This window comes from Chrysemys picta, chromosome 1 (assembly GCF_011386835.1).
Source record: "Chrysemys picta bellii isolate R12L10 chromosome 1, ASM1138683v2, whole genome shotgun sequence".
In the NCBI taxonomy this organism is placed as follows: domain Eukaryota; kingdom Metazoa; phylum Chordata; order Testudines; family Emydidae; genus Chrysemys; species Chrysemys picta.
This window is the reverse complement of record NC_088791.1, coordinates 153,466,554-153,492,950: the sequence shown is the minus strand read 5'-3', so window position 1 is coordinate 153,492,950 and position 26,397 is coordinate 153,466,554. Positions and strand designations below refer to the sequence as shown.

General features: G+C 41.2%; 1 protein-coding gene across 48 annotated transcripts in view; it reads right to left on the bottom strand.

Moving 5' to 3' along the window:
• ZBTB20 (zinc finger and BTB domain containing 20) overlaps nt 1-26,397 on the bottom strand; it is a 660,688-nt gene that overhangs the window by 399,596 nt on the left and 234,695 nt on the right. For 38 of the 48 annotated variants that reach the window (XM_065587156.1, XM_065587258.1, XM_065587254.1 and 35 more), the window contains one exon: nt 22,916-22,991. The exons of 6 other annotated variants lie outside the window; for them this stretch is intronic. The gene's annotated coding sequence lies outside the window, so the exon portion shown is untranslated. Of the gene's footprint in view, nt 1-22,915; nt 22,992-23,331; nt 23,398-26,397 lie in introns of all 48 variants that reach the window. 4 more of the 48 variants (XM_065587112.1, XM_065587098.1, XM_065587240.1 and 1 more) reach the window with 1 other exon arrangement.

Genomic DNA, 26,397 nt, shown 5'->3' with positions numbered 1-26,397 from the left:
AGTTTCCTGCTCCCTGTTGTCCCAGTCCACTCAACTCCCATTCCCTGTCATCCTAAGCCCTCTCCTGCCTCCAAGTCCCCCATACCATCACCCAGTCCTCTCCAGACTCACAGTCCCTCATTCCCTGTCATCCCAGTCCTCTCCTGCCTCCTAGTCCTCCACTCCCTGTTGTCCTGGCTCTCTCTGGACACCCAGTTCTCTGCTGTAACCACCAGGCAATACTTCTTTTTTATCTTTTCATTAAAAGCTAGAATTCAAAGAGGTGAAATCTGCTCTCTGAGGACATGGATTCCTAGTGCAAGCTAACAGCCGACTGCCCCAAATATGTTCATTTCCTTTAAAGGGTACCTGAGAATGAACCTCCTTCCTCCTTTCATCGTGTTTCATTCACAATGCTTGGCACTGCAGTTTGAGGAATGTAGTGGTACATGCCCTTTACAGATGGGTTTGAGGGAATTTGGCCAAAGGCATAGCCTCAGACACTACTGTATAGACAAATAAGAGAAAATAAATGGGGAGACAGATGATCTTGCATAACAAGCTTCCATTTTAGTTTGGATTGACTTAGTCATGTTTTTCATTGGCTGTCTGGATTCTCTCAGGTCCGTTGGACAATGGGTTCTTGGATGCACTGGGATGTTTGTTCAGTGCAGTAGATTTGATAATCATAGAATCATAGAAGATTAGGATTGAAAGAGACCTTAAGGCCAAATCTGAGTCCCAGTGACATCAATTGGAGCTCAGCCATTTATTTCAATGGGACTAAGATTTGACCCTTATCTTATTTAGTCATCATTACCTCCCTTCTCTGAAAATTAAGGTGTTAGCTTTCCAGACAGGTTAAGTTAGTTCTCCTACAGACAGAAGAAGGGTCAGATGAAAGAGCAACAGGGTGGAAACAATCTTTAGAAAAGCCAATGTGTTTGTGTTGGTTTAAGTCTAAATGGGATGCAAGGAGAGGCAGAAGCTTGCATTTGATTGTGCTGAAGACAAACAGTAAAAATAGAGAACATTTACCTGATATTTAGAGGAGGAATCTCCCCACCCCAGAGTCAGACCCAGAGAAATATGTATTAAAGGGAAGGTGCAGTTGTAATAGCCAAATTTATAAAAGAGGGATCGGATTGTCAAAAGCACTCAGCGTTGGCCTAACTTTGCTCCACTGACGTAATGGTAAAACTCCTATTGACTTCAATCGGAGCAGAGCTAGACCAACGCTGAGTGTTTGTAAAAATTCCACTGGCGGTGATTTCTTTAGAGCAGTGCCCCCCTTCTGGCTCACTCAACTTTTATTTATTTTGTTGTTGTTGTTGTTGTTTGTTTTGTTTTTTGTTACTAGAAAAGTGTGGCGGATTGGGGGAAAACATTATGGGACTATAATGGAGTATAGCTGGAGTAGCTCATAGCTACCAAGGGAAAGAAAGGCCAATGAAGAATGATGCTTTTATGCCCTACCTTCTCAAGTTCATGCTTTGGAAAGGCTTTAATATGCCAATATATATTGTTTGGCTCTGTGTTACTGGACAGTGCTAGAAGAGGACAGGCGTTGAATGTAAATGATGCCAAGAAACCAGTCCTTTAATTCTCTGACTTTAATAAGCATTGTGGGCACTCTGCCTCTGTCAGAACCATACTCTGTCCTGCTATGAATGACAGAGAGCAACTCAGGAACCTCACCATGCTCCAACTCCTGAAGGCTGACTGCACTGCTTTCAAGGCACATCGAAAGACCTGGGATTTGCCTAGCTACTCTTGAGCTCTCCTTTCCTAGTGTACAACACAATACCATGCTGTCAAATGCTTGGCCTGTTATTGACCTTGTATTTCATAACACACCATGCCGACAAATCACTTGGGAATGAGATCAACACAAATATGTAAGCTGTGCTGCCTACGATACACTCAGAAAGAAGTTGGTGAGGGAAGCAGATGAGTAAATGCCATGACTGTACATTTAATGAGAGCTATATGGTCAATAGCCCACATTAGATTGTAAACTTAAAACAATATATTATACTTAAACAGGACCTTTCATTCTGAAAGAGCCCAATGTGCTATACATACACCCAGAACTACCAGAAATGCAACCACCTCTGTGATAAAACATCAAGCTGAGAGATGAATGGAGCACAGCATACTGCACAACAGTAGGGAAGGGGAAAGTTGTGGCTGCATACAGCAAAGCCGACTCCTCCTCTTCCCAAACTGCCCCAGTCTCTTTTATATGATGATCCTGACCTAACCGGACCTCAGTTTTAAGGACTCATCTGGAAAACCATTAAAATAAATTGCATGAACTTCAATTTACCTTTCACAGAGGTATAAAGAGATGAATGGCTGTTGGAATTTGGCCCTGGACTACACAGAATCAAGGAGTTTCAATCTTGAAGCTTACACCACTAAACATCCTTCAGCAAACCTGTCTGATATAGTTTTGCTTTATGCTAAGGGATAAATAGTCAACATGATAATTTAGCGATTGTATTGATGCATTGAAAATGTACCGTAATTTTCTAGCTACCATAATTTACAACAATGAAGGGTGTATCATACCCAAGACATTTTCTAGCTGACATTCAAATCTGTCTCTGCAGTACACTCTCATCTGGAGTTGGGCCATGGAATGAAATGCTATGGAAAAACAAAATAAACCAAAACCCTGCTGTGGAAACAGGACAAATCTAGTTTCACATCCCCTGCAGAGAGAGAAACAAGACGGAAGTAAAAGGCACCAAATGGAGCTCACAAAGCTTTAGTATGATCTCAGCCTCCACATTCTGGCAGAGACCACAACCTAAGTTATCTGCTTTGCTTCAAGTGAGAACCATTCTCTCATTCTATTATGGGTACAAAACTGTAGTGTCTATGAGCAAAATCCTCTTAGTCTCTGATTAAAGGGAAATTGGAGGGGAGACCAAGAGGGGGACGATGGAATTCTCTCTCTAAGGCCTCTTAGCACCCACACATCAACTCTATCCCCACTACTGCAACACAGGGACTGTAGAAGTATCCACATAACTCACCTTCTAAAGGCTCTATAACCTACCTGAGTGTGCAGTGGAATTACTCCACCTATCAGATCCTACATGTCCTTGGGGGCAGGTTTTAGACCTATATCTAAACCAGATTGTAATCATGCTGGGTTCATTCCCTCTTGAGCAACATCTCCAGTAGTCTTATTACATCTCCTCAATTGCTCCTGCACTACACTCAGTTGAGCTAGGTTTCTTGGTGATGGCTATTAAGTAGGCAAGAACCCAGCTTGACACCTCCAGATGCTAAGGCAAGTTGCTGGCACTGGCAGTTAGACAGAGCCTCTTTATATGTATAAAGTGAGCACGTTTGTTTGGGAGTCACTGAGAGACAAACAATGCCAAAGCTCAGTTTCTGAGTAGACTACACTTTAACCAGGACTTTTGTCTGGAAATTTCAAAAAGAATGAGCAGATCCAGGACATACAAGCAAATCAGCAATGCAAAAAGCCAGGCGTGCTTTGTATTTATTGCTAGATTTATGCCCTCAAAATGGGGTGGATTCTGCATGTGTTGAAACTAAGGGAAATGTGCAGATGGAGAAAGGGAAAGATAGACCCCTGAGCACCTGGCATCCGTACTCTGCATCCTGGTCACTGCCACTTGACCTTTAGTTACACCCACAATGGAGAAGTAACTAGTTATATGAGAAATGATTCCTGTGCACTCAGGTGTTTATATATATGCAGAGTTTGAGGGGTACATGACCTGCTTAAGGAGACCCCTCCCTGGTCATTCAAACGCTTTTGCCCCTATGGACAAAACTGGGGTGAATATGATGAGCAAACATCACTGTTCTGCAGAGAACTTTGCAGGATGCAGATGGATTAGTCCCCTTTGCAGGAGATTGTCCAATACCTGATATGCCGCTCAAAGCCCCTCTGCATCCCACACAGGCTGAGGGAGGATCTGCTCCCACATTTGTATCCTTGTTTGTATTTGGTTTCTGGCAGCCTGTCTATGTACCTTAAGTTTTTACAGCAAGAACATCTTAAAATGCCATATCACAGGATCCCCTCCTGTTAGTCTTTACTCCTTTATTTAATACAAAAAGACACAATGTTCTGCAGTGATTTTTTGTTGTTAATTAATTCATTTGAGACAATTCCTTAAAATTTCATTTTAACAATTTTTGTGTGGGTGCATTAATTACTTTAAAAGATGCTCACAACTGACACTTATTAAAAGCCTTTGTTCACACACACATACACACACACACGCACACTCTCTCTCTCTCTCACTCTCACTAAAAAACAACCTTCCAGCTTCGTTCCCCCCTCCTCCCTTCTGAGCAGGTACCTGCTATCAACTGCTGGAGTGTGCTCATTCTGCACCTAGAGCTATAATTATTTTGCTTTAATTTTACAAAACCTTTTGTTCCATTCCCACGAGCCCACCTGATCCTTATATTACACTCGCTCTATTAAAACACTCATGCAGAACAAAGCACGGTTGTACTGATTCATAAGTAACTACCCCCCTTTCCTTTCATAGTAGAAACACACCACTGGCTGGGTTTTCATGACACTGTCCCTGGTTTCAGATGCTTGGTCCCAGTTTTGTTTCTTTGCTGTTGTTTTTACATGTTTAGTGCCTGATCGCACTGTGGCGTTGCTGTTGTTTTGAAGAACCATTCTCAGACATTTTACATTCTGCTCTGTGACACTACAAGAGGTTCAGTGCAGAGAGTGCTGGGGAATTTATCTGAATTATAATCAGACTCCAGGATTTTTTTTTTTTTTAGTTGTATAGTACACTCACCAGGGCTAGCCCTACATTTCTGTGTGCTAAGTAGAAGACTGTACTTAGGCAGACTTCTGTCATCCACATGGCATGTCTGGTATGGCAGGACATAGCAGTAGTGTAGGGTCAGGGTGCTCACCATTATCTGGATTTGGAGTGTATCACTCTCTGGCTTTTACACAAGGACAAGCACACTGATAACTCTTAGGCTGGGATTTTTATAAAGACCTAAAGGCTTGAGGAGGACAAATCCCTTTTGAAAACCTCCCCCTTAATAAATAAAAAATGACTATGAAAAAGATGCTTGTAAATTCTAGGAAGAAAGATAGGGAGAAGAGAGCTCATTACTGGAGGTGGGAGCATCATAAGTGTTTCTTCATCCATCTGCCTTGTAGAACGCAAACTTCTTTGGACTGAGACAGACTGTACTTTGTGTCTTATACCGCATCAAACACATTGTCAGCATCAAGTAATTAACAAATAATATTCAGAAGGGCAAGGGGTGGATGTGGGCAGGGAAAGTTTTGGCAACTGGGAAAAAGGGTTGGCGTCCTGTAGTTCAGCTTTTCAAGATGGGGGTAGAACGTGTCACAATGGCCTACTGAGCAAGGGATGCACTAGGTGTGTGTTGGGAGGTGGTGCTGGAAATGTGAAGCCAGCCATAGAGAAGCAAGCATGGTAACGCAATGTGGAGTGCAGAGACTACAACTGGAAAAGGATCACAGTGAGGCACGTGCAAGAGGGAAATATGCCAAAGCGTAGGACAATGATGGCTGCAGAGCAGGCAAGTAACTGTTGCAATTTGCCAAAGAATAACCATTCTGCATATTTTATGAAGCATGTCAAATCTATCAGATTTTCTCTTATGAAATCATCATACTATAGCAACAATCATTCTCTCAATCAATCCTCCATGCTGTTAACTGAGTAGTGAGAGGTGTGGGGGAGGGGAACTTTCATCTAGATTTGGGTTTTTTTTATAATCTGATTTTGAATGATGGATTCACTGAATAAAAATTCAAGTTTTAAAATATATACACACATACACGTGCACATAAACGTATGCTGGCTCTGAAAATTGGCAATGGTATAGTAACAGATCCATTCACCTCTTGTTGGTTGGTTCAAATCCAGCCCAGGTGAGGTTTTACTTTCTGATGGCCGTTCTGTGGCTTGTTTGAGATGACTTTTATGACTCAGTCCAATTCCTGCTGGCCAAGAGCCTGCATCACAGAAATCATCACCGCCATAGAGATCATTAACTGGCTTCTTTGGTACCAAGGAGTGAATCAGCAATGGAGACAGAACTCTCTTCTCACCCTTGTAATTGACCGCTCCAGGACAGAGGGTGGCGTATGCATGTTTGTGTTCACACATGCAAGTTTAAAAGTAGGAAAAAAACAACAAATCAGCTATGTTCACATCACCAGGAATTGTAGCATATACTAGAAATTTGGCTTAATCCTCGTAAGTGCAAACCACTCCCAGCCTCCATTGAAATCAATGGGTGCTACAGGCGCACTGCATCTCTCAAGATCAGTCCTTTTGTGATTAAAGAACCGAGAAAGAGAGAGAGAATGCATAATAAACCACAGATTTCCCATTTTAATTACTGAGGAAGAGCTCCTTGGCTTTCTGTCTTTTTGCCGCTTAAAATCAAAGAACAGCAGGCAGAATGCTTCGGACTTTGGCCACTCTTTGGGACATTGTGCTGCCAGATGAGAGCAATAAATGAGACATTCCATCCTGTAGTGGATGTAAACCTCAGGATGACTATGTTGCACATTGGGAGGATTTTTACTGTATCAAGCATGTGATTCATTATCTGATGACTTAGTTGGTGTTGGTCCTGCTTTGAGCAGGGGGTTGAACTGATGACCTCCTGAGGTCTCTTTCAATCCTAATCTTCTATGATTCTATGATTATCAAATCTACTGCACTGAACAAACATCCCAGTGCATCCAAGAACACAGAAAAACTCAGGCAGTTTTCCCAGGGCTCCTGCTTTTTAGGGAGTATGAATCATTAGATTCTCTGAAGAATTAGACTCTCTAGTTTCATTCTTTATGATATGTTTACTAACCTGAGGGGACTAAAGGTCTCAGGACCCGAGAGTAGTTTTAAGTTTTTCACCATCTGTCTGAAGTGCAGCCAATGCAAATTCCACCTTCAGATCTGCACTCCTGTGCCTCCTTGTTATGTTTCATTTCACACTTATTGTCTCTGTTCCTTAGAAACAGGAAAAATGCGCATCTGATCAGCTTGCTGAAGTCATGTACATCATGTAACCTGAAATTGTTCCTTCAGTAGGCGCTGCTTGGACATCCACTTAGGTCTTCAAAATGAGCAAAAATGGAGCTTGTTCAAAAATGGTAAGTATGTTTTATGAATTTTTGTTTTAAAAACATTGTTTTATTGAAAATTGGTGAATGTTTTCAAAATTTTTGAGGAAAAAAATGAGAACTTTGGTTCAGTTTTTCCCCCTTGCTTTCTCTAGTTTATTTTTCTACTCCTTCCCTTCCTTTCTGTCAGCCCATTTCGTGACTGAAAAAAGGGGGAATGGTAAAAAAAAAAAAAAAAAAACACTTTAAAAAAATTATTGTCATTTTCTTTTTCAAAAATCAAAATTTCAATACCAGGAAAATTTCTGCCAAAAATGTATCTATTTTTTAAAAAGGCCATATTTGACCCAAAAAAGTTTCAAATGAAATACTGTGGCGAGTTCTAATGGGAAAGGATAGAGCATGTTAGATGTACGTCTGCATGGGTGAGGTCTGACAGTACAAGATATTTTGCTACTGTGATCCTTATGGGCATATACTGGACTGAAGCTCTGGATAATAAATGATTGGCAGAAAGTATGGATGAGCTCAAATCCAAATACTGGATCTGAATTTCTTCCTTTTCCTGGAAATACGGGGGAGCCAATCTGGATTCAAACTGCAGTTGAAACTCATCTCTACCATCAAGTCAAGAGCACTACATTAGGGCTCAGCTTAATTCAAAGCTTCCATCATTTAAGTACTGTAAAAAGTTGGGAATTCCATCCCAAAAATGTTAACAGAATCCCAGTAAAATGTATGAAAATTCTGGACACCGCAAGACAACTTTTCCAAAGAAACTGGATGAACATAATTCCATCTGATGAGCTGACAGAAATAAAGAAACAATGTCCCATAGAACTCCTCAGAGCTGGAAAGAACATTCTTTCCATGAGGTAAAACCAAGTGCCTGACACAAGGGATGGTGATTTAGCTCAAGGGCCAAAAGGTTGGTGGCCTTTGCTCAATTACTGAGGAACAGAAATCCACAGAATCTCTTCTGAGTTTGGGGAGCTACAGGAATGAGGCACCAACTATTAAAAGGAATATGCATTTCTACGGTAGCAAATGTCTAACATCCAATATCTGAAGATGGCTTGGCCCAGCACAGATAGGAGCTGCCACTATGGCAGAGGAGAGAAGGGACTGGCTGTAATGAAAATAAGAGGCATTCCTTACTGAAGCAGCTCAACAAGCAGACTTTGCAGTTCTCTTTAGCTCTCTAAATCCTGACTTGCATTAAACAGTTAAGCAAGAGACTGCTGACTACAGTTACAAAGTTTGGATCTGCATTTTCACAAAGTTTGTGAGAGAGAGAGGCTGAATTAAAGCAGGATCTATTGGGTGAGGGCCCACCACCACAGTACGTTGGGATCTGCCATGGACATTGGGAGCAGGAGCCAGGAGCATCACAAACAAATTTGACTTGTTGTGCGGAGGGCCTTTGGTAGGAGTGAATCTGGACCCCATTTTGTCTTAATCCACCTCTGCATGGGGGTACGGATCCAGGTTTTGATTTTAATTCCTACTACAAAGATCTGAAGAAGAGTCTGCGTAAACTCAAAAGCTTGTCTCTCTCATCAACAGATGTTGGCCCAATAAAAGATATTACCTTATCACCTTATCTCTCTAATATCCTGAGACCAACATGGCTACAACAAGCCTGCATACTACAAAGCTATTGTAAAGTTTGCTTACAAAGGTGAAATCTCCTTTATCACCCAAAAATAATCCAGGATCAGGTCATCATCGTGTAGATAAAATGAGTAACAGCTGCTCCATAGGTTATGCTGAGACTCCATTTGCCAAGTCAGAAGATGCTCCTACTTACTGTGAACTGTCAGGACTTCTCCAAGATGAGTTGCTTAATGATGAGAATGACAATAAAGCAATGAAGAATTAGGGGCGTGGAGCCAGTACCTTTTGAATAGTGTCAGATGAAAACAGAGTGTGTCCAAAATAAAGACAGCTTCATCCAAGCTTCCCTAGATTTGGGGGTGGTTTGGAATCTGAACCCACACCAAGTACTGAATTTTACAGTTGGCTGAAAATGTTGTAATTATCTTCCTAGTCTCCTCAGGAAGTGGTAGAAACCCACTTTAACAGATAAAATTACACTGGACTTAGCTATGGGAAGTATACTGTAGGGAACAACCATTCTCTGCAGGGTTTATTTATTTATTAGTGTCGAGAGTACCCAATGAAACAATACCTAACAGTGTTTATCGCAATGAAATACCTATGTCCAGTAATAACTGTCCACAACATAGACAGTTCTCTGCCATTTCCCCCCCGCCCCCCCACCCCCCCCAATCACTCACAGCAAAAACTCAGTTTGCTATTGGACCATACCAGGTCAGCAAAAAGCCAGGTGACCACCAAAATGTTTCCACTTTAGTCCTAGAGGAGGGGTAGTGAGAATTAGATGTGACCTTTATGTATATACATGGCACCTAGATACAAAAATGGCAGGTACATCAGAAATTGAGACAGAGATGCATCTTGCATTGTTTTGTAAAGAGCACAAGATTTGGCTGTTGTAGGACCCACATGAAGAAGCAAATTCCAAAGCTCCACACTTTCTGTCTCCAGGAGTTTAAACCTGGGGCAACCCATCAGTCCTACTAGGTGACCTAATAGGTCCCTTCTCCCTCTGTCTGCGCTGATCCACTGCGTATATAGATTTGCCATGCACTTCTACTTACACATTTTGCTGGCTCATCACTCAAGGTGATTCTATTTTAACAGAGATTTAAGATGAGCCAAACCAAAAGGTCTTTATTTATTTTTGGTCCTGCAGCAAGAGCTACATTCAACAGTTACTGTGTCTATGTGTATACATACCTATTTCCCATAAATGCCTCCCCCTCCTACCTCGACAATGTCACAGGGTTTGGGGGTATGATGTATGAAGCAGAAATAAAGAAAAACAATTTATTTTCCTCTGTACCAGTACAGATCTTCAGGGCAGAGAGGAGCAAAATCTTGTTTGGACTGGTAAATTGAACAAACATAACACAGGAGCCACAGAGGAAGCAATTATATGCAACACCAATTCCTGTAATTTTTATTAAGTTAGGTTTGGGTTAGAATTTTTGTTTGTTTTCTTTTTCCTGTTTCTGCCCCCTTCCAGCCAATCAAAAACGTACTATAATCTAGAGCTGCTAACAAACAGGTTTCTGAGAATGATTTGTGGATTAAGCTTATACCTCATATTGGAAATGAATTAGAAACAAATGTCTCAGCTTTATAAGTGTGGGAAGAAATGCAGGATCCAAACCTTCAAGTATTCAGGCAGGTAAAATTCCCACTATAGTTAGTGTCGAGAGTACCCGAGTAACGAGAGTTAGTGGGGGCTTTACTCACATGTCTCCTTAACACATCTCCACCATCTCCCATTTAGCCCCGCCAAATTGGTGGTAAAATTTAGCTTTTAAATATACACACCACTTGAGCTGACATTAGGCTAGTAAATTGAGATTTTGAATTGTCCAGAATGTGCTTTGTTTATTTCACTAAATTTAACCAAATACAGACCAGGGGTCCAATCCACAAGCCCTCAACATCCGAAAACCTCAGTGCATGAAGAGGGCTTGCAGACCTGCCCTGCATGGAAGTACCAGAGCAGAGCAGATCTGGGGACTGGACTGCATCAACTATAGAAAGAGAAAAGTTTTACCACTGATCTGAATGGGAGTCAGTGCAGAGCCACAGAGCTAGTACAGGACCAGTGTGTTTAAAATGCAGATAAAATTGACTAGTGCCTCTTCAGTTCCCATAAGAGAGGATTGTTTTGCTGGAAAGAATAAATCAGGCAAGGGAACACAGGAGTCTTATCAAGTGGAAAGACAAAGAAGGGGGCCATGCTTTGTAAGAAAAATAGTCTTATGAACCCTAAAAAAACAAAAATTAGGTGACAGAGTCACAGAGCTTAGGCCAGGAGGGATCACTAAATCATCTAGTCTGACCTGTATATCCCAGGCCTCCGACACTACCCAGCACCTGCACACTAAACCCAACAACCGAAATGAGACCAAATTATTACAGCCCATGGGAGACTAGACTATTATATTTCACAGGCAGCGAATAGGAGGGACCAAGGTGCACCACTGCTCAAGACCCCTGCCACGGCAGGAAAATGATAAAGTGAGATATACCCAGATAATCCTGGCAAGGGACTCACCTTCACATGCTGCAGAGAAAGGCAACCCCTCCATCTCAAGGTCACTGCAAGTCTGACCTAGGGGAAAATTTCTCCTCAACCCCACATATGGTGATGTGACCAACCAGGCCATGGACAGTCAGGCCTAGTGACTGAAACAAGAGTTCAGCATACCACTTAGGGTCCACGGGGGCAGAGTCCAGGAACAAGCTCAGGGTCAGTACTGGAGGGACAGAAGCTGAATGCCAGAGCCAGAGGGTAACCCAAAGTCATAAGCCAAAGGCGGAGCAGAGGATTGAAGCCAGAAGTCAGAAGCCCCAGGAGAACAGGGGCTGGCGCTGGAGCAGGCGGCAAGTGGAGCAGGAGCAGGTTTGGAATCAAGGCCAGAGCAGGCTGGACACAGAGAAGTAGCAGGGACTGGAAGCATGCTGGATCAGGGCAGGAGCAGGAACTAGAAGCAAGAGCAAGGCAAGTGCAGCTATGCGCATGGTACGTTTTGAGCAGCTGCTGATCTGCTCTTGGTGCCAGGCTTATAAGAAGGGCTACTAAACCAGCAACCAATCATGCTGTAACTACTCTGTCAATTCCAAGGCAGTGCATCTGGGCTTCATTGGTTGCCTAGCAGTGAAGTTAGTCAGGGAGCAGGCCAGCAGCTGGTCCTAGTTGGACTGGCCCCTCACATCATTCGCCTCTGTTTGAAGCGATCTCCGAAGAGACATTGGACCAGGTTTCTCAGGGCAGGCCCAGTGGAAGGTCCGCAGGAGGTCTGGGGCATGGATGGTTCCTACGACTAGAGTCTCTTCTAACTGGCATCTAGGTTCCTGATGTACTTGGTGAATGTGCATGGCAAGGCATTGGTGAAAGAAGGAATGCTCGGTGCCACCCCATGCAGAGTCTCATCTTCAGCCATGGCTGTCCCTGATCCTTAAGAGGAAGGAGATAAAAACCTCCCAGAAAATGATGGAGAAAAATATCCCTGCTTGATCCCTACCAGTGGCCAGCTGAAACCCTGAAGCATGATCTTTAGACATAAATGTAAGACATAAAATACAAGTGAGACCCAGGATTGTTCAAGCCTGCCCCCTACCATCACAAGTAATCCCATTATACAATCACAGTCATAAATTTTTCCATCTCTCTCTTAAAACTAATTAAATTTTATGCCCCAACAACGCCTATAGGAAGCCTGTTCCAGAACCTCACCCCTCTGACGGTTAGAAACCTCCTTCTAATATTCAGCCTGAATTTGTTCATGGCCAGTTTATATCCATTTGTTCTTCTGCCAGCATTGTCCTTTAGCTTAAATAGCTCTTCATTCTCCATGGTATTTACTCCCCTAATGTATTTATAGAGAGCAAGCATATCTCCTCTCAGCCTTCTTTTGGCAAGACTAAACGAGCAAAGCTCCTCCAATCTCCTCTCATAAGATAGCCCCTCCATTCCCCTAATCACCCTAGGAGCTCTTCTCTCATCATAACACACATACAGTGATCTATACATCATTGTTTTATAGTTAAAGGGCAAATGTAATTGTGCCAAGAAGTGTTTCTTTTGAAATCTATAAAAGGACATCAAATATTTATCTTCACCCTGTAGATTCCTTTCCTCTACGTCAACTCAGGAAATGCCTGCATTTCCTCCTTTACCTTGAGGTTGACAGCACAAGAGAAAGTACAGTCAGTACCCAAGATCCAGTGACATTGGAGTTGTGTTCAAGAAGTGAGAACACCGTGGAGAATTTGTTCAGTTACACCAGTTGCTACAGCTGTCATGAACTCCCTCAACACTGTTCTCATGCTGCTAGCTAATGCATGTGGAAGGAAGAGGGGAAGGCAACAGAGTCACTGCCATACCCCAAGTCCATCTAGGTATGCTCCAAAATTAAAATGTGTCTAAAGTATAATTAAATGTAATAATCATATAGAGAGCTGTGGCCATGAGAATCTGACAAAACAGGGCCATAAGAAATATGTCTCACCAATGGCATACTTAGGAAATCTGAGACTGCCTGAGTTGCTGAAAAGTAAATTCTAGAGGAGAATTTAAAAAGAGTTTTACCTGCTGTTATATTAACAAAAAGTATAATTTGCCATACAGCGCTGAAATTCTCCCAGATGCTACTGACTGCAATGGTGAGAATGTGTTTTCTGTGTCTTAATCCACTTAGTAGCAAGAAATCCTGTCCAATGAAATATCTGTAGAACGTCAGCTCCCGCTGAGAGACACCAGCATAACATTTAATTAATGGAAATTCTGAAAGAGTGACAAGTGGTTCTAAACATGACTTTGATATGAGAGTAAACCTTCCCGTTCCCCACCAATTTTCCTATCTGTGGTTTTGGTTTGGCCCATTATAGAAATAAGAGTCAATTATGAAATTTGGAGCCAGGTTCAGATTCTGAAACCTCCTGAAGTTCAGGGAGTGGTTGGACGCAAGGATTTGGTTCAGGACCACTCATAGCATAGAGACTAGATGATCACAATGGTCTCTTCTGGCCTTTGAATCTATGAATCAACTATATTGTTGCATGTCTAAGTTAATTACCACTCAAGACTGTCAAATAGGTTCAATTGGAATTATTTAATCAAAGATTATCAATCAGAAATTAATACAGCACTATATAGAATACAGAAAGAATAGATACATTACCATCCTTTGATGTGATGATGACTGATGATGATGTCTGTCCTTCACTGTACCTGGAGGGATGCAGCAGATTCGTTCCCCAACTAAGTTCCCATACCAGTGTCATTATATAGGGTTTCCAAACAAAGAAAACCTCTTTGCCAAAAGAATCATGTTTTGATATCATTTCTATACATTCTCAGTTTAGGTGATTTAACTGAGAAGGCATGATTATTTACAGCTAAAAGGATTAGCAAGATAATATATTTCAGTGGGTCTTTCTTCTCCCATAATTATTCTTCCCGATCTGCTGCGACAATTATCCCTTATCAGTTTCCCAGGTTTATATATGCTTATGTAAGCATTATATATATGAAGGGAATGGTTTCCCAGATTATCTGGAGTTCTGTGGACATAGAGTGCCCAGGATTATAATATGTAGTCTAACACATAAATTCCTGAATAGGATTACTTATCGTTCAAGGACCAGTGTGCTGGGCCTTAGAATTCAACATACTCTTTGTTAATACCCTAAAGAACAGTTAATATATAAATGAATCAAATATACAGAATGACAAAGACTAAAAGGGTTAATATTTACTACCAGATAATAATAATATCATATTTGTTATACCTTATAATCATACATAGTAGTCCTGGTCACCTTATTGCAGAAAGAATTATTCTAAGTTCCTCCAAAGAGGTATACACCCAAGACAGGGCAGCAAAACATTCAGGTGACATGACAGGTATCTTTAGGAAACTAAATATTTACTAGATATCTAAGGTATTATTAATCACTGAAGTTTTCCTTTAAAGCATTCCCAGACCTGGAGTCAGCACACACACTTGTGGGGCTAGTAACATGACGAAGTCATCACTAGAGTGAAGGGGAGTTTGCCACGTCACTTACAAATGTCTCATGACACTATGAATGCAACAGGTCCCAAGGGTAGATTTAACTGCATAGGATGTTTTAAAAACCATGGGAAAAACAGGCAGGAGAAACATCTAAGCTTTACACTAATTCATGATGTCGGAAGAAACAGTCAACAGTCCTTGGGCCTTAAAACTCCATGTGCCATGAAAAGTCTCAGGGTAAATTCTAGTAACACCAAATTCCTGTCCAACCCCCACCCCCAAAACAAAACAAAACAAAAAACACTTCCTTCCTGCAGGACAAATAAAGTGATAAGAATTTATAACTTTATATGTACGTAGCTCAAGCGACAGCCATGGTGGATACATACTGAAAATAGTATAGTCTATTGGCTCCTGGATCTTCATCGCCCCTATTCAAGGCCCTGACAGTACTCTCACTGTCTGACTCTTCTGCTCCAGCTCCTGCCATTGCTGCCAGGCTGGAAGAACAAGGAGGGAAGGACCAGGAGCAAGGGGGCATGGCCCCTCTCTGGGCAGGAGGTGGTGGGCCGTTCCTGCTCGCTCACCTCTTCACAAGCTGATGCACATGTACCTTGGGAGGTAGTTCCTCCCTGCCCTCATAAGCTCTGGGGATACCTCAAGGCTAGAGGAGCTTGAGTGAGGCCGTGAGGTCCTAGGGGCAGGGACATGAGGAAAAGAGGGAGCAGCCCAGCTGTCTGTGTTCTGTTGGGGCCACCCACCTGGAGCACGTCCCTGGCAGGGGATGCTCAGGGGCTGGAGAGCAGTGGGGCACATCAGCCAGGATGAGCTCCTGGACACGAGGCAACCACTGAAATACTGTTTTTTTGAAAGATGGGGGCATGCATGGAATACGAATTTCCAAAGAGGTGCACAGCAAAAAAAAAAAAAAAAAAAACACTTCAGGCTTCTTTCCTCCTTTCCCCTCTAAGACTATCACTTCTCCCAGCTCATTTCCCTCCTGTAAACCTAGGTTGAACTCTTTTTCTTCCTCCCATGCACAAGTCCTTGACTCTTCCTAGAGCCCACTCCGGCAGGCAGCTGTTTGTCTTCAAACAACTGTGCCCTGTACTGCCCCCTGCTATTCTGTATCATTTTTCACTTAGATGCTCTGGGAAGTTGGGTCCCAGAACCCAAGGATCCAAGGCTCACTTCCTAATCTGCCCCTGACAGGGGTTCGGGGATGGCACACTCTGAGCAGTGACAGTTCAAATGAAAACAAGCCCATTCCACAGATATCCTTCAGCCTTGACTCCCACATGGAAGTAGCAGGAGGAGAAATTTCTCAATAGGGGGTGACTATTAGCATTTTTTAGAGAAAGAATGTGAGCGAAAACAAAAGATTGTATTCTTGGTAAATAAGATTTCCCCTCCTCCCTAGCCACCGGAAGCTCTACTAAGCAGCTAATGAAACAGGGAGTGCACGCTAGAGCTACTAGGAAAATGGACCAAATGGGAAACTGATCTTCTTCCATTTCTATCTTTCCCAAGGCCACATGGAAGCTGCCTGCCACAGGTGAACGTTATGAAAATGATACTGGCAATTCTTCCATTCGGGGCTTGTTCCTGCAGCCTTTATTCTCATTAATGATTCCAATGAAGCCTACACAAATGAGCCAGGATCATGACCTAAGAGGGCTCATTTTCAGCAAGGGCTTGCAGTAATTTGGCACACAATTCCCATCATTGCTGCTGGGAAATGCATGCCTAATTCCCTGAAAATGTGCTGCTGCTAAGAGTCACAGGACTCCTGATTACTTCTTGCCAGTCTTAAAGAGATTAGATAAGCTACTTCCATCTTATAAAAGGCTTTCATTATTCAAAATTTCCATGAGAACAGTATGTGGAACTGGAATGAGATGCTTAACAATATGTTATAGGCCTCTTTAAAAAAAAAAAAAGGCTACCACGGATACCAATTGGTTCAAAAGATTTGTTAATGCAGTTTCTGATTCAGGGATGCCATCAATATTACTGACATTGAAAACATCTTGCAAAGCCAGACCCTGTTCCAAAGGCCTTTAACAGCACAGAGCATCTGCCAAGTGCTTTCCATTTCCATTTGTGCTTCCCCGCTGCCACCTCCAGCAGGCTCAGTGATGGGCAGAGCTGCAGAAGCAACAGGTTGGGAGGAAGAAGTTGCTCCATTTAAATGCAGGATATGGGGAGCTCTGGGATGAGCACAAAGTATTCTGGAAGCAGACTTCTTCTGTCATTAGAAAATACAGCACTTCTTAAAGACGTGTTCAATGAGAACATTTCCTGTCAGAGCGCACAAGACTAGGCAGAGTTTGTGTTGGCACCAGAACTGCTAATGTGTCCACAGTTGAACCCCCCAGAGGACTCTTAGAAAAAGAGAGAGGGCAACATTCTGATCTTCATTGCACCAGCGCAAATTACTGAGATTGATGGATTTACATTGGCATAACTGAGATAAAAATCTGTCCCAGAGGTGATATTATCTAAGGATGGGTGGTGGTGATGGAAGAGATACAGACACAGACAGGGTGACCAGATGTCCTGATTTTATAGGGACAGTCCTGATTTCGGGGTCTTTTTCTTATATAGGCTCCTATTACCCCCTCCTCCCACCCCTGTCCCAATTATTGACACTTGCTGTCTGGTCACCTTAGACACAGAGGACCAGATCATGTACTGGGGTGAGTCAGACCTACACCAGTGGAGGGTCCTGCCAAGAAGGTTCATGTATCTCACATATCTGAGGCTTTGACATTTCCAGGGATGTATTTAACTATCTCCAGTCTATTCTGCCAAATGCTGGCAACAATGTAAATCCAGAATAACCACACTGTTTTCAGTGGATTCACTCCTGATTTACACTAGTCTAGCAGCAGAATTTGGCTCTATGTGTTGAGGAGAAGAAATACACTTATAGCAAGGGCCGGCAAAAGCCAGCATGTTTGTGTCAACTCTTTTTTTTTTTTTTGTAACTTCTTATCTAATGACATCTCTGGCTATAGATTAACTTTCCTTGCTCAATATTCTTTAGTCTTTCATCTCCCTTGAAGTGAGACCAGCAAATGCTTTGATAAGTGGAGTGAAAGATTATCTCGTTTCACTGTAGCCTCTTTAAGTGTTGAAATGCTACAGTATTTTATAACTTATTAAAGCAATACTGCTCAGGGAATCAACACTGAAATCCCTGCACCTTCTAAAATGAATGAATCACGACCAATATCCCTACGCCTAATAGAGCAACCGTACACCAGAGAGCTATTTTCCTCTCTCTACCTAATGTAGCAAACACACCACTAAAACAAAAGCTGCATGCTACAATATACTTTCTACACTGTGAGTGCTCTAGCCTGCACTTAAAGTACAGCCAGATATCTAAAACAAAAAATGCATGATGGACATAAATAACATTCAGTCCTAACTGCTATCAGTTGACTTGCAGATGGTCTGATTAAAGCCAACCTAAGAGCAAACAAAAATATCTACTGGATTATCAGAGTTCCAAGACTATTGTACCCAAAATGGTCTCACTATTGTTCTCTTGAGGATGTTTAGCTGGAGATTCAAAGACAACAAAGAGTCAATCATGAAGTTGCATAATCTCCTGAGAAATTTGCTTTTTGTAGAAAAGGATTACCATAAGCCCCGCTGCATATTTATTCTTTTGATCATCCGCTGTATTTGCACCTTTAAACTGTGACCATGTCCCATGTCAGAAGACCTAAAATAAGGTGATTTTTTAAAGAAACAAACAAGTATCTTGGATTTTCTCATTTCATCTGAAGTTTAAGGACCAGATATTCCAGTGGCGTAAATCAGTATTACTCCACTGACTTCAGTGAAACTGTGCAGATTATCATCATCTAAAATCTGGACCCAAATGTCTACATTAACACTCTCACCATCTTTGTCTCAAAAACAGGGTTAAGAAGTTGTCAGCACCCCACAGAGTACCGGCCCGTTATCTTCAGGGGGCCTTGCCGAGAATATAAATAACCAAGGATAAAATTTTCAAAAGTGCGTAAGTGAGTAAGCCTGAGTCCCATTTTCCAAAGTGACATATACTTAGGAGCCTAAATTGAAATCCAATGGCACTTGGACTCTTAAGTCACTTACACACTTTTGAAACCTGTACTCCAGGTCAGATGATGCAGCAAAACAGACTTCTGCCTTCTCAGCCAATCCAATGCTGGAGGCAAATTCTGCCTTGACTTACATCTGTACCACCGCATTAACTTTGATGGGGTTGCATGAGTAAAAATCAGGGTAGAATTTATCCCCAGGAGTTTCTGGATTGATGCCTCATTGTAGGAGAAAGAGAAGGCAAAATTAATTCCCTTTGTTAGTGCTAATATAATTCTTCAGTGATGGCCCCAAGACATTGAGTTCTATTTAGGGCAGGCAGAATCCCAAACAATTTTTTTATACAAACGTCTTCTCCAGCAGACCTCTTTCTACCACAATTACTTTGGCAAAAAGAGCTTAGCTTGCCATCATTCTGTGAGCAGTGTTGGAGCTGATGGGAGGAATCGGAGTTAGAGAACTGCTGGGGAAAACAGAACATGTCTCAGGCATGCAACTCTGGTTAAAAGAGTAAGTTACAATATTGGTGAGCAGATGCCCATGTCCCCCAAGCGCTATGATGTTCAATGCACTGTAAAGGAGAACCTGAAGGATATGTTAGGGTGGACTGTTTGTTGCTTCAAAATATTTCTTTCTTTTAAAAGCACTCCTCTGATGGAAGAGGCCCTTCTTAGCCCTGACATCCTGACGCTATGCATGCAGCATGCACTCTGGGATGCCTGCATTCCATGTCACATTGGCTTGGGTTCTGCCAGTTCGTTTCCTTATGCCTGCAAGCTCAATTGAACTTATGAAAATTCAAACTGTCTTCTGTCTGTTTCATACATCATCAGCAAACATAATTAGTAGACAAAATGAATTTGTTCTTTGTAATTTGGAGGCTATGCAAATGTCTCTGCTGTATAGTGCAGAGGAGGGGATAAAGTTTGGTAAGCAAGGTTAATTCAGCATGGAGGAAAGTATGGAGACAGACGAACAAAGAAAGAATGTTTGCAATAAAAATACTCAACAGTGAGGAGAGTGATATGGGAAGTATTTTTGTAAATTACAATTGGCCTGGATACCTTTCAGTGATGGAACAAAACAAAGGCACAAGTGAGTTGTGAAAGATCATCCCAGTGAGTGACTATATCTCCATCCCAGGTGTTTTGTGCACACAAGGTGTTTGTTTATAATAACAATGCTTAGCACTTTCAAGAGCTTCACAAACACTAACTAAATAATGTTTACATAGGTATGTCAGTATTATTCACACTTTAAAATAGATATGAATGGTGAGGTCCAGAAGGGTTAAGTGACTTGCTCAATGCCATGCGTGTCTGAATCAGGATAAGAACACAGGATCTCTTGGCTATTAATCCTGTACTCAGGCCACTACGCCACACATGAGCTGGAATTTTTCAAGGCAGCACATACATTAAAAATGTATCTACTATATGCAATTCTTATAAGTCTTAGATAAGGGAAACATGGTTAAATCCCTAGACACTGCTTTGAAAATTTATCCCACACCCGTATATGTTTTGGACAATTTTAGCTTATATGTACAGTATCTTTCCTTTGTGCAAAGATCTGGCTCCCAAGTCAACAGCGTATATGATTTGCACCAGCTGAGGAGATAGCCCAGATTCTGAACAATCAGATGATGTAGGGACATCACATTCTGGGAATGATCTCTTCAGACTCCAAATTAAAAAAAATAATTTAAAAAAATAGGTAGTTCTCTATTTACAGGAAAGCCATATACTGGGATTAATCTCATCCCAGATCTCAGAAATTAGCAGCCACTGTTCACAGTGAACCTCAGTAAGAAACAACGCAAAACTTCAAAGCATCTTTTCTTCTATGGCTAAACACCATGCATTATAATTGTTTTGTGTTACTGCCTACATAGACACTCGAATGTAACAGCAATATCCAGATTTCATTATTATGATTTGCATGTCCAACCATAAAAGTCCCTCCACCATGCTACTCACAGCATAAAGAATCATAAAGCACTAACGATCCTGGTATATTTCAAAGGTGGGGCTGTATGCTGAGGCTACAAAACCTAGGAGCATTTAGGAGTTTACAGATAGGATACTTTTGAAAAATGAATGATGGAAGTAAGTTGGAGATAATGCATGCAATAAAGCAGAGGTCCAGCTGAGAGAGTTTGATAGAGCAAAAGGAAGGATGGAATTGTGCTGAGTCAGGATCCTGTGTCCTATTCCCAACTCTAGGTCTGATTCGCTGTGTGACCTGGAGCAAGTCATTTAACCTTTGTATCTCTGTTTCCCCATCAGTAAAATGGAGATATTAAGGTTCTCTTTCTGCAGGTCGGTTCCACATTTATGTTAGGATAACAATTTACATTTGAAGTTGTTTTCCTCTACCAATGAGTCCCTGTCTCCTTACCAAGTCATATAGCCCAGCCCAGCTGGCAGCCAATCATCAGGGCCATATACTGCTACATAGTACTTCGCCTCACTGCTCCATCAAGGACCGAATGACCATCTGTATCCCAAAGATCCAAAGAACCAACCTTAATTCACTCCTAGATCTATTAAATTTTGGTAAGAAAATGTCTAATGCATTCCAAGCAAAATTCTCCTCATTATTATTTTATAATATACAGGGAATTACAAAAGGGCTTTTAGATTCAGTGTTCATACATGACAAAGGCTTTCCCCCCAACCCAACCTCTCTGCCCCCCCCCCCCCAAATGTTATGTCATTGGTACCACTAAATCTACTAGTACCTTTAACCTAGGTCATAGGCTCAGAGTTACACTGATGACCATGGTGGCCAGGGATACTGCTTGTGGTAGGAAGTTAAGAACTATGAGCAGAACATTTTAAACCCAATTCACTGGCCACAGTCTGCAGTTAATGCATAGTATTTAACAACACAATGGCATGCCCCTGCCAGTAATGTAAAAATGCAATGGATTGGTGCCAGAATGGCACAATCTGCCTCACTGACTCATGCCTGGCATTCCATTCCTGGAAGGGGTATTATGTACCCGCAGTATGCTGTACCCTTCAGCTAGTCTCCAAAGTAAATTCATTAGAGTTGAAAGGGGGTGAAAACCCCCTTATGTAACAGTTAAAACACTGAAACACTTTGTGCTATAAAACAAAGATATCACTTAGGAAGAATTCATAAGCTTCTGGATTTCATTACCAAACTTACATTTTCATCTTAAATGAGAAAACAGATTGATTTTGCTTTGTAGTATTTCACAACCTTTTATTGTGAAACTAAAATCCCTTTCCCCCTATCATCTTTAAGATTTTGTTTTGTTTCTTTTTTCTTTTTAAACTCGGGGCATCTGAATCTTTTACACTGTCTGGTCATTCACTTGCCTGTTATTCATGCATTGAAATCCCAAGTATTAATTGTTCTCTCGAGTACATTGACAAAACAGCTTCTAAATAAGGATAGACCAGACTGATGTAGACTCTGACATGCATTTATGGACTAATGGGGCTCTTAGAGACAGTCTCATCTCTCGTTCGAAAACATAAGATATGTTATTTTGACTGTTTCCTAGCACAATAGGGAACACACATACACACACATAGAAGAATTATGCATTTCTGATCCCATCCAATGTCCTCAGGCAGATGACTCCTGTTGTGATGTCACCAGAAACTTTCTCTTTCTTTCAATTTTTCTTATAACAAAGGACAAAAATGTCCTATGACATCACAAAGGAGAATTAATTCTATTTCTGATGCCATCAGGAATCTCTGCTATTTTCCATTATCCCTGCATCAAAGTGCAGGAATCCTTGGTGACAGGATGACAGGAAATGTATGTCAATTGGGACAAAGCTACACACCATTCCTAATAAAATTTGAAACAGCCAGCGGAAAGAATTAGCAATTTGGGGTCTGACATAAAACCTGGTAAAGATCTAGCACAACTTCCTTTAAAAAAATAAATAAATGTCATTTAAACTTGTAAATCCCATCCAAGGGCACTCTGACCTTTATCCATGTCCAGTTACTGTGCTAACCCTTTTATTGTGTGCAATGTATTCAGAGAAATACTGACAAAAGGTACAGGAAAAGCTTTTACTTACAGGAATGCAGTGCAGCTTAATCTTTTTGTTTTTAAGGTGCAGTGATTTCAGCATCTAAAATTTAACTTCAGGCAGTCTGAAAAGAAACAGGTTAAAATCTCTTTCAGTTATAATTGGTATTTCAGATTTAATTAAAAATTAAACTTTCATAATGTTTCACCATCCAAAGCAATGCATTATCAGTCAAGCGTGGCCTTTTTTTTTTTTTTTTGGTTAAAAAAAGCTCTTCCTGAGTAGTCTGTAATGAAGAAAGAGGGGGGAAAAAAGCAATTCACAAAAGCAAAATATGCCTCTGCATTAAAGGATCTCAGATTAACATGGAAAGAAACCTCCTGCCCCTTAATTTCAACAATCTACCTTCTAAAAGAAAAATCAGGCATAACAATTAAAAATGACAGAAAGACAACATCACATACCGATGAGTGTGGAAAAGATGTTAATTTCAGCCAAATAAGGAAACTGTTAGGACCAGAATGTACAAACTGAAAGAGAAAATATGATTTTAAATAATGCTAGCCAAAAATATTTTTAAAATCCGTTCTACAACACGTAGTACTTTCAGACAATTGCACAGACGGGAAAAGAAAGACAGGCAAATTTAGAAAGAGGAAATGTGTTGTGCAAGGTGTAAAAAGTACAGGACCTATATATCCTTTTGCTAAAGGATACAAAATAGCTGATTTAGTTGTGAAGTTTTTATCTTGTAAAATCAATGCCCTTTTACTTTGCAAAATAGTAGATTAGGAAGTGATAGTTATAGACATTCATACCACTTGAACAGATGCAAAATCAAAAACAATTTTTATTTTTCAAATAACAGTTGGAATGGCATTAAAAACTCCAAGGGTTACAACATACGTCTGAGTATAAATGTTATAGGAGCATTTAAAATCAATGGTTTTAATTCTATCCAAATGTAAAATCTCTGAAAACAGAAAAAAAGGGAAAACCCAGAAATCCAAATGAGAAAAATTATTAATACATTACAACAATTTGACATTAAGCTGCCAGGGTTCGGGACTCATAGTAACAAAACTCATATTTTTATATATGTAATGTTTTAATAAGAGGAAATAAAAACGAACAAGTACATATCTTGGTTAAAATATTTTATTTTGAAAATATGGCAGTGAAACTTTTAGAATGTACAAATTCAGTCAAAGCTGACCCCTTCATTAGCAGAATACAGAGAAAGACCCAAGCTACACACTTTGGTTCTGAATCCAGATTCATATTTTGAACACCCCCAGAGTTTTGGGGTTATTCAAATGTGGAGTTTTAATTCAGGCCTGTCTTTAATAGAAAGTATGATTTTCTAGACACCGTTAACAACTGCTTTTTAGAGCAGCTAGTCCTGGCACCCACAAGGGGAGAGGCAATTCTTGATTTAGTCCTAAGTAGAGCACAGGATCTGGTCCAAGAGGGGACTATAGCTGAATGGCTAAGTAATAGCAACCATAATGTAATGTAATTTAATATCCTTGTAGTGGGGGAGATAGATACCTTCAACTACACAGAAGAGGGGAAGCTAGTTAAATGGAAATTAAAGGGAAAAGTCACAAGAGTGAAATACCTCCAAGGTGCATGGAAACCATTTAGAAACCCCATAATAGAGGCTCAAACTAAATGTATAAACCAAATTTTAAAAAACAGTCAGAGGACCAAAAAACGCCACCATGGATAAACAACAAAGTAAAAGAGGCAGATAGAGGCAAAAAGACATCATTTGAAAATTGGAAGTCAAATCCTACTAATGAAAACAGAAAGGAGCATAAACTCTGAAAAGTCAAGTATAATTAGGCAGGCCACAAAAGAATTTGAAAAGCAAGTAGCAAAGGACTCAAAAAATAACAGCAAAATTGTTTTAAAGTACATCAGAAGCAGGAACCTGCCAAACAATCAATGGGACACTGGCCAATCAAGGTGCTAAAGGTGCACTCAAGGAAGACAAGGCTATTGCGGAGAAGTTCAATGAATTATTTGCATCAGACTTTACTGCAGAGGATGTGAGGGAGAATATTGTTAGGTGACAATAAGAAGTCACCAGGACCACACGGTATTCACCCAAGAGTTCTGAAGGACTCAAATATGAAATTGCAGAAATACTAATTGTGGTATGTAACCTATCGCATAAATCAGCCTCTGTACCTGATGATTGAAGCATAGCTAATGTAATGGCAAAGTTTGCAGAACTTCTGGAAAAGAGATGACTAAGGGGGGGATACAACAGAGGACTATACTAAAGTCATGAATGGGGTAGAGAAAGGAAAAGGGAAGTGTTATTTATCCCTTCACATAACACAAGAGCCAGGGGTCACCCAATTAAATTAATAGGCAGCAGGTTTAAAACAAACATTAAGAAGTACTTCTTTACCTAACGTACAGTTAACCTATGGAACTCATTGCCAGATGATGTTGTGAAGGCCAGAAGTAAAACTGGGGTAAAAAAAAAAGAATTGGATAATGTCATCTATCAGTGGCTATTAGTCAAGATGGTCAGGGATGCAATCCCATGCTCTGGGTGTCCCTAAACCTCCAACTGCCAGAAGCTGGGACTGGAGGACAGGGGATGGATGATTCTAAAATTACTCTATTCTGTTCATTCCTCTGAAGCATCTGGCACTGGCCACTATCAGAAGACAGGATTCTGGGCTAGATGGTCTACTGGTCTGACCTAGGATAGCCATTCTTACGTTCTCATGGATCTCTCCAGTCCTCATTATTACAAAACAGGAAAGAGAGATGGATTCTCTCTCGGGATTGTGGGAGCTTCTGAGAGTGAGGCTGAGTTTATGTGCTCTGTGCACTAGCCAGGTTTCTGTTAGGCTGTGTATGGTTTTGTTTTGTTTCTTGCTGCTTCTTTACTTTAGGGGTGTTATTGGTCCCCCATCTCCTTTTCCTTGCAGGAGTTGGTGGGGTTCTCTGCCTCAGAGGGTTTTAGCAGTTTAATCCACAAGCATGGGATTCAGTGTGTACATCCTGTCTCCTACACTGTGCAGGATGAGTTGCTGAGTGTAGGTAAGATTGACTATGCTAATACAAAATCTGCCTCTCGAATGAGCAAATTTATAGTAATTTTCCTGGCCCAAGAATAGTTTGTGAATCGTTTGGTACAGGAGGGACTCTGGGTCAAGGAGGCTTTTGTTCAAGTTTTCCCCTTGTTTACTCCTGCTACTAAAGTACCAATGTCCCCCCTTCCTTCATAATGAGACACCAGTGTCTGATCTCTCTCGATGGAAAGGTATTTCCTGCTCTTAGGATGATTCCATTAGTCCGCAAGAACCCAAATGTGGGGCATGTTATGTCATTCTGGTGCCAGGTTTCTGTGGTTCTAAATACCCCTGAACAGCCCTTGAACTACGTTTTAAAGCATCACATAGATGGCATAGTTTTTACAGTATTTGTTACCTTTGAAAATGTGAAATGTTTCCTATGTGGTGACCCTGATCTTGCCCATGCACTGCTAGCTTGGGGATCCCTGG